This window comes from Bombus huntii, chromosome 3 (genome assembly GCF_024542735.1).
Source record: "Bombus huntii isolate Logan2020A chromosome 3, iyBomHunt1.1, whole genome shotgun sequence".
Classification (NCBI taxonomy): domain Eukaryota; kingdom Metazoa; phylum Arthropoda; class Insecta; order Hymenoptera; family Apidae; genus Bombus; species Bombus huntii.
The window spans coordinates 8110142-8125072 of NC_066240.1; the positions used below are offsets into that span (position 1 = coordinate 8110142).

The window sequence follows — 14931 nt, forward strand, 5'->3', positions numbered from 1 at the left end:
GCGTTCGAAACGAAGATGCGGCGAGGAACAGGATAAAAAGGTTAGCGGAAAAAACCAAGAAAATGCAAACAAACCTCTCGAAGCCCGGTTGATGTATGTTAGAAAAGAAGAGGACCGGGCATTGAAGAAAGAAGCAGAGGATTCAAGAAAAGGTTACGGGAGGGGCGCGCGTTCGAAAACACGGACACCTATCCCGATCAAGAAAGAAGCATCGAGAAAGCGAGAGGGATGCAACGGCTAGTAAAACAGAGATAGAAACTGCGTCTAGGGAGGAAGGAGGATAGCGGAAGAGGGGTGAGGGTGAGGAGCGCGTGTCAGGGGTGGCGGAGATCCGAAAAGAGAGAGCGGGAGGTGGCGGAGAGGTGTGTGCAACAGAAGAGAGGTAGACGCGTAGGGGGCGGTTAGAGAGAGAAATTGAACTTGGAAGAGGGAGAAGGAGAGGCAAAGAGAGAGAAAGAGAGAGAGAGAGGTAGAGGCGGGGAACGAGAGTCGAGGAAAGAGAGAGAGAGAGAGAGAGAGAGAGTTAGTCGAGCAACGAGAGGGGAGGGAGTAGCAGGAGAGCGAGGCTGCGGCGTAGCCTCAGTGCCGGCGCAGTGGCCGGGCCATCGTGTCCTGTGCCTAGTTTTCTGTGCTCTCTTTTCTCTGATCCTGTTCGACAGCCGACCACGATTCCCTAGAGAGATCGTCCTTTTTACCAACCCTGGACCTGGTGTGTGTCACGCTCCCTGTCTTCACAGTAGCCAACGTCATCTCGATCAACGACTTTTTTTCTTTCTTGCTCGTTGGATGATCCTTCGGCTCTGTTGCGTTTCTCGCCTCCTCTCTTATCGACGCGTATCGTACCAGTCCAAGTGTGACGCGTACACCGAGAAGACGTAACCGGAATGAGAATCGTGTCGTCGTCGTTGTCGTGACGCGTATTCTTGACACTCTCGAGTTCTAAGGTCCTGCCGTTGAAGGATCTTTGTTCTACTACGGTGTATACGGAAGCATACTTTGGTATTTTCTTGTGTTCGACGTATTTCGACTTCCACTCTGTGCGAACAACGTCCGCGGTTGCCAAACGAATCAGCACAAACAGAGGAAGAAGGACACCCTGCCGGGCAGCAGTCGGGAGGATCACAGGGCGAAGAGGTGGGAGCCATGCCGCCCGGGCGAGCTTCCCTCGAGGTAGCCAGGATCGTCCGGCATCCCTGTCCTTCCACAGTACTGCGTTCTGATCGCCTCTTTTGAGGTAAGGGATCCTTTTCATTGCTCGCGTTCCGTCGATGGATTTTTGGGTCTCTCGCGATGGTGTTACGCGACGCGCGGCTTGACGCAGGGACGTTCGCTTCTGAAGATGCTGAACGATGCACGGGATTAGATACCTGAGAGTCTTCGTCTATGACTAGGATCCTAGGTAGAACACCTTTCTGTGTTTCGTGATGAAGTGTGCAAAATTTTGGGACTCCATAAGTGTATATTTGAGATTTAGTTCTTTATCTTCGATCGAGGATAAACATAGAAATGTTTGTCTCAAAAATGCGAAACATCTTCTTTCGTACGAAGATGTTTTCAGCTTTGTTTATCGCAACACTAAATGTTTACGAGAATCTGTTAAAACCATCTCTTGCACTACGACTATGTTAAACTTCAATAATGTCACATATCAACATTCGTTGGAAAAGCGATAGAAATCGAAGAGCTGTTTTCAATTGAACGTACGTTATGTCGTGAGATCGTCATCCATTCCGCGAGAGTGGTCAAAGCTTGCGCCACTGTTGACATTCGCGACGCGCGATGAGGCTTCCGGCGAACGTTGGCCAGCCTGGTCGATTCACAATAGCGAACGGCAGGGCACATGTTCCAGCAAGGAGAAAGAAACGAACGGTGAGCTTCAATGAAGTCGCGCTGAATGCGTCACACGAACAAACGTCGTCTGTCTCTGTGTTGTGTTTCTGTCGTTACATTTCGAATCTGCTCACCCATAAAAAGTCCCCTTGGAAAACTTTTTAGATAAAGGTCCGTAAAAAGAGGGGAAATCAATATTGATATTTATAGTATTGATTGTCAAATAGCAAAATTGGTAGAAAGTTCGCTATACATATAACCTGGAAGGTGATTCGAAGTTTTTCATCGATAATATAGGTATATACCTATATATAAAAAAATACTTTTAGTGTCAAATTCAAAATTCGTAAAATTTTTAAAGTTAACATCAAACCCAAGTATAAACGTAAAATGTTATTTTCAAAACTCGTAACTATAAAACTCGATACAAGACGAATGTATGAAACTGTGAAGTTTTCATCCAGAATTTTATCGATTTTGCCATATTAATTTCCCTGGACGTAGCGCGTCGAACTCGTAATATCGTTCCTGACGGTTCAGCCAGCCATGGGTCATTTAAAATTCATTTTTTCGCGCCAGAAAGAATTCTCACGTGTCAACGAATCCACGATTTAAATCGCACGGTTCTCTGAAATTTTACGGTTGCCTCGGTCGTTATCTTGCGACGGAAGCACAAGACGAATCCGCACGTTGCATTTACGAGCACTCGAGGTTGCCAAAATTTGCGTATACCAGGGTGGAACGATGGTCTACTACAAGATGCAAGAGTAGCGCAGCATCGCTATTGGAAATTCAAGCGTGACTTATTGTCGTACGCGTTCGCAGACTCGCTCGCCAAGAATGTCGAACATCCCTATACGACGACATCCACGGAAGAATTCTGCTGGCTTGCGGTTCTCTACATCGAACAGGCTTTCGGCATGTTTCAGAATTTATTAGACCGTAGCTTTTTAATGTATCCGACGAAATTTTGGGTCAACTGTTCTTATTCCTGTCTTTATCGTGTTTCTCAAAAACTGTTCTCTTCGATAGATCTTCTTTGCTCTTTCGTAGAGTTTCGCTGAGACTTTGGTATTTAAAATATTCTACAAAGATGCAATTTCAAGGAGAAGGAAAGAGAAGGAAATTTAACCCTTTCACTACTCAGACCGTAAGTGAACCAGCAGTGAACGAGTTAAGTAATATTATTTGCGGAATGTTATAAGTAACTGTTGTAATGAAGAATAAATTCAAAATTCTCTTGTATAATAGCAGAAAGATTGGTAACAAAATGAATGATTTTCTAGAGATAAATATTGTAGATCGCAGTATAATTATTCTCACAAAATTGTAAAATTTAAAAATGAGGTTTATGATATATAGCTTGTGACTTGTCAGTATCGGATGATTTGTGATTTATAAAATTTGCTCACGGTCAATTTCATTTATTTTATTATTGCGAAATTTATTCCAATTGTCGGTACTGACAATTAGTAAAATTTCGTTAGTAATTGAATTAGTATTCAATCGTGCAAGAGGGCTCAGAGAGACCAATTATCCGGTACTGTTACTATTTGAATTATCAATAATAAACAATACAGAACATAATATTTTACAACGAGCTCTATAAATCTTTCTCATAATTGTAGAAATCTGCGGTTTGATACTTTACGATATCAATAAAGTTATCGACCGCGAATCTGCTAATATTATCCATACAGGTCCACATGATCTATAATCTCCTATTTCGAATTCTAAACAGATAGCTTGAAACGCTAGACTGCATCATGAAAATCAGATCGTCGATGGTGTAAATATAAAATAAATTCATAAATGTCATCGACGTCCCACATTTTATCTCCAGCGTGACCACGAATCCATCGCACTTTAAACACGCGAAACCAACTACTTCCGCGCCTTCGACATTTTATTCTTCAACTACGGTCGTTACAGAGCGGAACCTTTTCCTTTCGACTCGACAAAGCAACAGATTTCAGCCAGGTTCCGCGACGCTGAATCGTGGCCCAAAGAGACGCGATGACGCTGCTTCCGGTTTCGCTTTTGTCAGCGCAAAAACGCATTTAAAGGGAACCCAGTGCCGCAGATAACGTTGCCATTCCGACGAAGAAACGACGTCCCTCGGGACAACGTTGCAACTTGCATTCGCTTAACAACAGTACAGTGCGAACGCAAAAACGAATAAAAACGGCTCACTTTATACACGCTGCGTTCTGTGTGTTCTCCATTTTTTCGAAACAGAAAAGTTGCGGCGTTTCCGTTCCGCTACAGAGAAGGTCCAACCTTCCCTCCTCTTTCTGTTTCGATTGTGAGTTCCAAGCTTTCAGATTATACAGTTCGCGGCCATTTACCTGGCGACGATCGATCCAAGGGAAAAGTTCGTGTTCCGGAAAGTCGAGCAGGTTTTGGCGTCGCGATTGTTCTGAGTTCGATTTATCCACCATTGACACAGAATTGTGGTTTGGGTTAAAAAATTGTTCGGAAGCGATTTGTACGTGCGCAACGCTCGAGCTTTGCTGCTGCAATATTGAAACGCAATGAGATAATTTCGAGTGGAAAATGAGTTGAGTGGAAAAGTGGTATAAATGGATTCTTCGCTACGAAAAATATAGAAAATTTATATTTATCTAGAGGACTTTCTAAATGGATTTCCAAGCCTTCATGGCTATGTGTAATATTATATTTTAATATCTGGAAGCGAGAAATAGAGTTTAACTTTACCCACAATTTTCTTCATTTAAGGACCTTATCGATTTTTCTTTGCACTTCTGCTCCATATTTGAAAATGATCTTCTTAGATTAATTTTAAGAATTTTGGTGATGATAATGTTCCATACTAAATTGATAGAGAGTTTGATTTTAATTATATTTTATATTTATACAATATTAAATATTCTTGAGGCGGAGGGCTTGTTTAATTGACTTTAATTAAGCACAGTTGACAGAAAAAGAGCTCCTGAAACGAAACATTCATAATAAAAATGATCCCAGTTTTCACTTGCAGAATGTATCGCTTTATAACAAGTTGAAAAAGTATTCAAGTTGAAAAGGTATTCAAAAATTGATTCAAAGAATTTCTATAAAAACAGTCAATGAAAACAAAGTGAAGCTACCATTAGTCTCCAAACATAATACACTGCAATTTTGTTCTTGATCAGCGTAAATCATTTCAATTCATTGGCCAACGCAAAATTAATTCTCAACCAATCTGCAAACATTTCGAAAGTGTACTTCGAGCTTTGCCCAACTCGATTCGAGAGAATCCAGCGTCAAAACAGCTAGTAACACGGTTAATATCGTTGCAACGTCTCAATTTGCGTTGCTCGAAGCTTCGTGACTGACTGGAAATTTCAGTATCCGCGTTATTCGATCGTTATTAGCTGCGTTATCAGTCATTTACACCGGTCGTAACACGTAGTTCGCCAGTTTGCACGCTCGTTCATGCAACGTTCGTACAAATTACAAATTAACGTACAACTTTAAAGCACAAAAGAAGATGAAGATTTGATCGAACGACGAAGAGGGTGTTGATAGTTGTTCACTTCTTTTTGTTTCGATAAATAGCAATTGAAAAACTTCATAGTATGTTCGGCTTGCTAGATTATATTCATCTAGAAACTAACACTTTAAAGTATCTTCTATCTTGAGTTTTGGAAACAATAAATTCTGGCTTTCCGTAGTATTTTTCCAAAAATCCATTAAAGTTAAGAAAATTCTTAAGACTTTGAACTACAATGATCCAAAGTCTTCGGTAAATGCCGAGATAATCACATTAACTTTTTTCGCTCTACAAGCACCAAATTGTCCTCTATCGACTGGAAGACAGATCAATTCCGTTGGAGAATTCTGCCGTATCCTTCACAAGAGGCTAATCAAATTAGTCTCGAGCCTGCAGCGATAACGCGATTATCGGACGTCTTCACGTTGGTTCAATCTGACGTGCGATCATTTTACGATCCTGTGCTCTTCTGTCGTAGAATTTAGAGCAGGTATGAATTATCAAAAAATCGTCAACAGAGAATTTTGCCGTTTTAAAGTTTCCTCTTAGAAATACTGTTTCTTATAAATTTACTTTGGTAAAATATTCTTAAGCAACTATTTTCAAATGGTTTTATATCTTCGAGTCTTTCAGGTTATTTCCTTTTTCAACATTTTTTTCTTAAGATACATTTTTTTAGCCACTATGTGATGAAGTAGCTAGGAAATGAACAAAAGAGAAATTCTGACATTTTTTTCACGTGGTCCTTAATTACAGCATTTACCATGTTCTCCTAATAAAATATAATTAACCGCTTAGCTCGTTTCATCGTTGCTAAAGAAAGTAATTGAAACTGAATCTCGAGCGATCACGAGAACGTGATTAACACGATTAACGCTATAGAGTAGTTTATCGGCACGGGGCGATAGCGTGTCCAGTTGTTTTCAGATCGTTAATGGAATTCGAATGGAATTTAAAGACAGTGGAACGAAGTGGAAATCTAATTAAGTTTTCGTCCTAGAAATCGTTGGAAAATTTTTGAAATCAACTCTGCTTGTATCTCGAGACGAAGTCAAAAGACGCGATGAAACATCGAATTTGATGGGACGCAAATTTCACATGTGTCTCACGGGATCGCGCGATTAACGTTTCGCAAGGAATAACGTTTGTCACACGTTGTCGAAAACGATGCGTCACCCAGAATTATCGATGTGTATAACTTCGTTCACCAAGCTGAGCGAACTCTCGCGAATTAGGACACGGGGATCAACCAACGATAAATCGAGCCATGGATTATTTCAACTTAACTTTTCGCTGCACCGTTATATTAACGAACCATTCAAAGGATTTATGTTCCCTTTGACTCGATGATAATTCTGGGATATAAATCCGTAAATGAAATGAATTATAAGTAAATTCTGCCCAAATTTTCGATCTCGTTGGATGACAATTTTATCGTAATTTTTTAAGATAAATAAATATGAAATGTCATAAGGTACCTGGGACTTTCTGAAAGTGAGGAGAAAGAATGAAATGAAATGGCGAAAAAATTCCTGTTTCAGTACAATCACGCTTTTTATTTGAAATTTCAATTATCGGCGGACCGTTCCTTTTGAAGCGTTTCTACAGAATCTCTCAAACATCTTATCACCTATTCATCCTAATTCCAACGCAATCCTAATTGTGACGCACATAGGCGGATGGAAAATCGTTACAGCGTATACGTAATCAATATACCTGCACGGTTAATCGAATCAACAGCTCGTTTAGTTTAAAGAGGCGATTAGTGGAATTAGAAGACAACTTTGTTATCCGGTAGCTTCGATGATTTTTAGCGCGTCATAACGGAACTGCAACTTCATAATCCTACGATTATGAGATCTTCTGTAAACGAGTTATATGTAACGCCCTAAAAGTGTCGTAAGATAATGCTCTTCGAAGTAATACGAAAGAGGATCAAACGGCTCACGAGGGAAAATTCTGTAAAAAGTTTCATAGGTGAAGTTTCGTAAAGAAATATTAAAAAATGAGGAAGTAGCGAAAAATCATTTAGCGGCGTAGCAACTTCACTCACACAATTTCGTACTTTGCATAAGATATCATGTTTAAAGAATCGTTATCCTTGTTTCCTATCATTCTCTTCACGAAAAATTCGCCTACCACGTACAACATTCCGTATTCCTCGTAAGAGTGGGACTCTCATTACACGAAACTGAACGAATATAGAAGATTTATGAATAATTGTACCGATGATAGAGAAATTAAAAATTTTCATAGCAGAACAGAGTCTTAACACGTCGAATTTTTAATCATCATCCAACGCAATAATTTCTCGAAAAAGCATCTCCTCATCGAAATTCGTACATGGACCTCTGAAAAATATCAAGAGCTTTGGCCGATTAACAAAAGTGCCGTGCAATTAAGCTACGTATAGCGCGGATGTTCGTTCGTTGAGAAAAAAATTTTTTTTACCTCTCTGTTCCCCCGTTTATTCCCTTCTTTCTTTTTCGATTTTCTGTTACGAGAAAAAAATTCCAACGAAATCACAGAACAAAAATTTCATTAACAGCACGAGGTGCTTACCCAACTAGTTCTCGAACGATTCGCGCACTCGCGAGTAATTTCGTTTCAATTCGACACGCCTCTCTCCCCCTTCTGGTCGCCCCGAGGGGGCAGAAATGGGAAAACTTCGTTCCGGCCGGTGAATTAAGAGATCAACGAGAAGCCGGAAATGTCCGTGAATCACGCGACGAACGCACGGGCCCGTCGTTAATCGTCCAGGCACGAATTTTCGATTTTGCATTTTCACTGCCGCAAATGGTTAATGCCAGTCGAATAATAGAGGCCAGAGACCGGGACGGTCGCTTTTGCAGCCGTTATATGGCTAAACAGCCCACGCTATGGCGGAAAATTGCCGATGTTCATTGAAATAGCTTTTGTATCAACGTGAAAACGAGCTTGATGTTCCACGATTCTCAGCGATTTTTTCCCCCTGTACTCATCGTTGTTGTTACTCAGCGAAGCACAGTGTTACCAGATTTCTGGATACGTCAAATTTATATTTTATTTGTGATCGATAGACTGCGGATTTTTACGTAATTCCATATTTTTGTTTAAAGAGATTTAAAAGAATGGAACCTACATAGTAATTTGTTTCGTCTACTAAGAATTATGACGAATACTCCAGGTTGGATATTTTATGTATTCTTATATATTATATGCATTCTTTGCATGTCTGCTACTTTAAATTTGTCATAATTGCACTTCAACGATCAATGATTAGTTGCTTTTGAAGCGTTGCGAAGGGAAAGTCTGGTTGTAAATTATATTAATGGAAGTTTCAAATTTCATGTTTTTGAATAATAATGGAATATTACATACACAATTAGTAGTGTAATACTTTTTAATAAGTAATACGTAATACGCTATTTAATTAATAATCGATAATCAAACATATCATTACCGTGAAATACGAACTTTAAACTTCAATCGTTAAAAATTGCTTACGCCTATATCCCCGAATTAACTTGTTAATCAGAGCCGAACGAAAAGAATTCCCACGAGATGCTTCTAGTCCGAACTCATCACCGTGTTCACCGATTAATTTAGCAAATCCTGACACCCCAATGACGTCGTTTGAAAAGCCAAACCGCGTAACGCGTCCGACCAACGACACGCGCGAAACCGCGAATCGCATGGCTAATTATTTCAGCCTCGTCCGATGTACGTCGTGCATGTGCTACGTGTTGGAAGTTGACCGCCGCGGTTTGAAATAATGCGATTCAGCGGGGGCGAGACGTGCCAGTTACAATGGCACCGGTAAGATCTCATCGCAGGGAGAAAAGCAAGTGGGCGAAGTTTGTTATCGCGACGGGACAGGAATTTCACGAAGGGGGTGGGGTTGAAAGGGAGCGAAATGGTGCGAGGACAGGAGGCCCTTTGCTCGTTCCCCGGTAACCTTCTTTCGTTTGCAGAACCTCGTCGACGAATCTTGCCGGCACGACTGTTATCTTATTATCAGCGGCATTGTTCCAGAAGTTGAACGGAAACGCGTCGTTCCGCCGCTGGAATCGACGTGGTCCCTTTGTCACAATTTGAACACATTTTGAACGCGATGTATCAACGGAAAAACACAAAATAAAGAGCGAAAAAACGAGGGACCGTTTTGATAAACGAGGAAAACAGGTGTTACTGGTTGTTTTGCACATTTTTTGCATATGATTCTTCCAGTCACGTGGCTTTGTCAACTGCGTCGCTTTAAGCTTGGAAGTGCTTCAACGCTTCCTTGCATTCGCTCAGTAAACGAAAAAATTATGGTTATTTGCTTTATTTTTATTATATATACATGTATTTATTTAACAAATATCTATATTTTATAATTGCATAACGTTTTTACGCGAGATAGATTTTCAAACAACTATCTGGATGAATATTTGGAAGAGTCGTTATAGACAAAAAATCAACCCAGATTTCTTCGAATCCAATTGTAGGCTCATTAAAATTAATACATTTTTTCCTAAAATGAAATGAATTTCTTAGGTAAATCGAGAAAGCTGCTAGTTTGTCTGAGGTCTTGACCTGATCTTCATATTTCATGTTTGATTTCTTCCAAAATGTTATCTCTAAAAAATTAGATTCAATTTCTCTGGTTATATCTATAAAATAAAAAGAGGAGAGAGAGGCAGAGAGAAAGATAGATAGATAGATAGATAGATAGATAGAAAGAGAGAGAGAGAGAGAGAAATCTAGTTCAGAGACAATGTTAATGATCAGACTACGAATGTCTATGTAAATTCACTCTTTTCTCTTATTTTCATGCTATTTTCTGTGGATCGTCATTTCCTTGATAAGCGTATAACTGAAAGCAGGGAGCGGAAATACCAGATAGAGAAACATGGAGTAGTATTCTTCTCCTTTTCAATTTGTCGGTTTTGGGATTACAGAGAATTGGATGTCGATAATGCGGCATTACCGAATGCGAGCGCGTGTGTTGATTTCGTTAATTTCACGGACAGCAAGGCGACTGGACGTTTTATCGTTTGGAGAGTGATTATAGAAAGTGGAGCAGACTGCACTTTGTTGCTTTGGAGAGAATGAATATAATCGTTAGAAAAATTCTTCGTGTCTTTTTAAATAATATCTTTCTATATAATTCTTTCGAAGAGGTTGTATGCTGTTTGTATAAAGACGAGAATAAAACGAATTGGTATATTGTATATTTCTATACGGGTTTTGTGTCAGTAGAAGATGGGGTGCTCTGTTTCTCTTTTTCAACTGTGAATTTTTAAAAATTTTAGATAATTTTAAATTCATATGTTTTTTAAAATTGTTAGATCTTCGATGGAACATATAGTGATTCTAAACTTTAGGTTAATAATTTTATACAATATTGTTGAAATCCGAGACTTGACGGATCTCTTTTTCTAATTTTTTATGAATGAAATGTTTAGATCTTTGAGCTTTCATAGCTTCTGGTTTGTTTTTATTATATGATAGGTCATCGTGAAAGTTTTCAGGATTTTTCCTGTATCTAGCTTTAACGCTACGAACTAACGTTCGGATTGTGTTGATTTTTAATATGATTATACGGATATGTTTATGCGTTATATTTTTGTTTAATAATCCATGAGAGGAGTTGACAAATATCAAATTATCAAGGAAACATGGAACAGTCCGATCTAATTTTATAATTTATAGCGAAAACACCTGATCGATTTACATTTTATCGAACGCACTATTTGTTATTGTCGCCGTTAACGTCAATATTAGTCACGTGGAATTTTCATCAGTGAAATTGACGTGACGATATATGCATCTCGATAATTTATTCCGCGTTGATTTCGGACATGATAATCATTAAAATTAAGCCTGTATCGCGCTACGATTATATTGTTTTATTTTAAACGTATTTCTAATAAAAGGAGAAGATGGCTTATGTATCTCACGTCCGTTCTTCAAATATATCTTGTAGAGCAATATGTCTAAGAAATGATAACCGGAGACCAATTTTCTTTACGTCCGCTCCTGTTTCGTGCTCGGTTAAACGTGGTCTCTATTGTAACTAGATCATGGATTTATAGAGAATTGAAATGTGTAAAACGAATAGAATACGTATAATACGAAAAAATATAAAATATTCAAAATACGGCATTTCATATAATACTTTTGTTACATCTTTATTATATTAATATTATATTACGTTAACACTAGAACTACCGATAGTTAACACGAAACTATTTCTACCAAAACCAGTCAAAATGATTGGTCTTTAAAAAATATTATTCCATGTTATTGAATGAATTCCATGTTATGTAGTACATTTTTGGTATTATTAATCCACCTAGGACCATGGTCCCTAAACGAAGGTCGACACATTTATAAAATTGTAGAATCAGTCGTTTTGACTGGTGTGGTATTTCTAGTGTTAGTATCTAGCCATCTAGCGATCAATCCGGAATTTTCCTGATAATTAATATCATAATATCGTAAAAACATGTGCGAAGTTGTACAAAACGAGGAAACTGGTTAATTGGGGTTCGATAAACAGATTGCAGGGCCCTTTTACAGTTTGACAAGTACCAGTCATTTTGACTGGTATAGGTATAAGTAGCCCTGATACAAAATTATTTTGAGTTTGAATACATAAAAAACAAAATAAAATTCATTATATTATTCTTTTAGTGATCGTTGTGAAACTCGTTACATCATTGCAGAAAAAAATATAACACGAAGTAGGAATTTGAAAAAATTTGTTAAACCAGTCAATTCGACTGATGTGGTAGTTCTAGTGTTAATAATATATAAAATACAAAGAGAGTGGGTTAATTTCTTCGAAACCTTGCTTGAAATTCGAAAATTTCCAATTCGTCTTATCCGTATTTTGCATCATAGCACTGATTCCATCACAATTGCTTTAAACATCACAACCACGAATACAAATTTGTCTCGCCATCAACACCTAATAAAATCAAATCAGAATTAATTAAATCCGTAATACCACTCATGTGTCAATTAATTTGAAGTACGTAGAAATTTTGATCAAAGTTGAGAGTAATGGCCAATGGCGGGTAGAAGAGGATCGATTGCCGAACTAACACAATACAACAGGCACGTAAAGCACTCGCGTAACATAACCGCTTTCCATGCTCTTAGGATGTATTTCACGCACGGGATCAGGCCGAAACAAGGGAAAGAGCATTGGAATTTCGGATGGACGAGAGAGGCTACGAACAGAGTGGGGAAGCGGAGGAAAAGTTCGAGTTGGACCAGTAGTAGGATCGATAGTTCTGTCATAAGCCGGCACGAGCAACAAAACCGCACGCGTCAGCCTTAGCCGGTTGCGGTTCATGATAACGATTCAATTTTTCCTAGACAGGGAAATCTTATCCGTCCTATTATTCGCGGGATCCCTCCCACATCTACCTTCCATCCGGTTACTTTCACGACTGCTTCAGGATCGTTCCGAAAAATTTGATAACTTCTGACGATCCAATTTCACTGGGTGTGGCCCGGACCACGCGACAATCGCGCGAACTATGTTCGAGATTTCACTTGTTATTTTCTCGAATGATTCAGTTTCATTTGTTACTTAACACTACGATAACCGATTAGCTTCGAGCATAGTAGCCTTTACGATGCGAATTAACAATCGTTACATTCGCAGCGAGCGTCTGTAAAATAACACATGAAATAATAATATTCTTATCCATATCATAATCTTTAAAAATTGGGTCATTTGAATATAAAGAGAAAAGCAAAGTTTCGTTCATATATTTTACAAAAAATCATTAAATTTCTTAAAATAAAATTTCTATAAAAGGTCACAGATTGGTTACTTTGATCACCGTCGTGGTTTCAATATTCTCCCGTATCTTAGAAAAGTCCGAATATACTCGGTGGTTTGTTTCATTCATTTGTCGCGAAGGAACTAAAAGAGAATTCCAAGAAGTAGTACCCACAAAGGCGAGGTAGACGAGAAATATTCGTGGAAAGAGGAACGCGAAATACTTCAACTCCGGGGAAAATTAAACAAAGCTCGATCTTAGCTAAAATATATAACGCGTCAAGTCTTAGCCTCGTAAGAATATTTCTGCCGTAAAAATGATTGCCGCAAAGGACATTGTCTACTGCTGAAGCTTTATTATACGTGTAACAGGAAAAGGAGGAACGTCGATTATTTGATCTTCTTCTTACTAAATAAGAAACGAAAGGAGCAATGCTCATAATTCGTAATCATCGTAGAAAATATTCCCGGCTTCGCACCCGCGATTTTATCGACGTTTTCCCCTTTCCAGCTCTGTCATTTCTTCCACTTGGCTTTCTTGCACGTGGATTTTTCTTTTCATCTTTAATAACTTGGACGTTCGCGAAGACTTTTCCATGAAGTAGATTCGACGTTCGCAGATATGCAATGGAAAATTGCTCCTGGGTAAGGTGAATTAATTAGAACGAATTAATGAGAACGGAATTGAGTTTCTTTGAGAATCGGGTTTCTGTATCTTCTCTCGAGGAACGTATTAGCAATGTTTCCTTGTTTGAATAGTTCTTACCCTGTAACTGCTCTTGATTGGTTAACAAGAGTGAGATTCTTTTTGTATAGCGTCAAGTATTAGTTAAATGAAAAAATAATTTCCGTTTTTGAACGTTCTAAGATAGACTGTTTCAAATGGCTCACACATCACTGTTTACAATAAAATCATTTTACTAGTGAGATATTCTGTGTTGATAAGATACATAGCACACGTTTCGATTGAGAAATCAGTATAAAGATTAAACACAGTTTCAATAGTTATACAGGGTGGTTGGTAACTGGTGGTACAAGCGGAAAGGGGGTGATTTTACGCGAAAAAAGAAGTCGAAAATATAGAATAAAAATTTTTCGTTCGAGGCTTTGTTTTCGAGAAAATCGACTTTGAATTTTCGCTCGGTACGCGTGCGGTACGTTATAACGGATCTCACTGTAGATCGTTGTCTCGATGGAAAAATTAAAAAAAAAATTAAAAAAAAATTTTTATTCTATATTTTCGACTTCTTTTTTCGCGTAGAATCACCCCCTTTCCGCTTGTACCACCAGTTACCAACCACCCTGTATATATATATGTATGTATATATATCTAGCATAACAATTAATGTCAAATTGTAGCATACGAAATAATAGAATTTCATTGTATCTTAATTTTCTAAACGTTGCTGTCCGTAAGGAGAATATTTTTCTCCAAGTTTCTTTCTGCCTATTATTCATTAATATTCCTAGAGTCCTATTTATAGTCAATTGTTATTCTATTAGTATTCAGAATTGGAAAACAATTCTGGTGAAAATTCTGCCTAGAGTATGCTTCTGTCGTCGAAAAACGTCTCAATGGAATGTTCACGCTTCAGTCATTTCAACGCCGGGAATGCCATTAATTCATTACGCGACGACGCGGTTGAAATGCGGCTGAAAAGGTCCTGACATTAGCAGGACTCGTTTGCCGATGCCACCGTGTATGATGTGCGGATATTCAACCACAGATAGAATTTTGACGAATCGCGCGACATGTTTACCATACCGATCCTAAATGCCAGTCGTCCGTTCGCGTTTGCTATTGTGCCGTGGAAACAAAAATAAAAAAACACTAGAGAAATCT

The 14931-nt window shown here is 38.6% G+C and overlaps 1 protein-coding gene across 2 annotated transcripts in view; it reads left to right on the top strand.

Moving 5' to 3' along the window:
* The first annotated feature begins 578 nt into the window (after positions 1-578).
* Positions 579-14931, top strand: part of LOC126864219 (dipeptidyl aminopeptidase-like protein 6) — a 118374-nt gene continuing 104021 nt past the window's right edge. For both annotated transcript variants that reach the window (XM_050615324.1, XM_050615325.1), the window contains exon 1: positions 579-1234. The gene's annotated coding sequence lies outside the window, so the exon portion shown is untranslated. The remainder of the gene's footprint in view (positions 1235-14931) is intronic.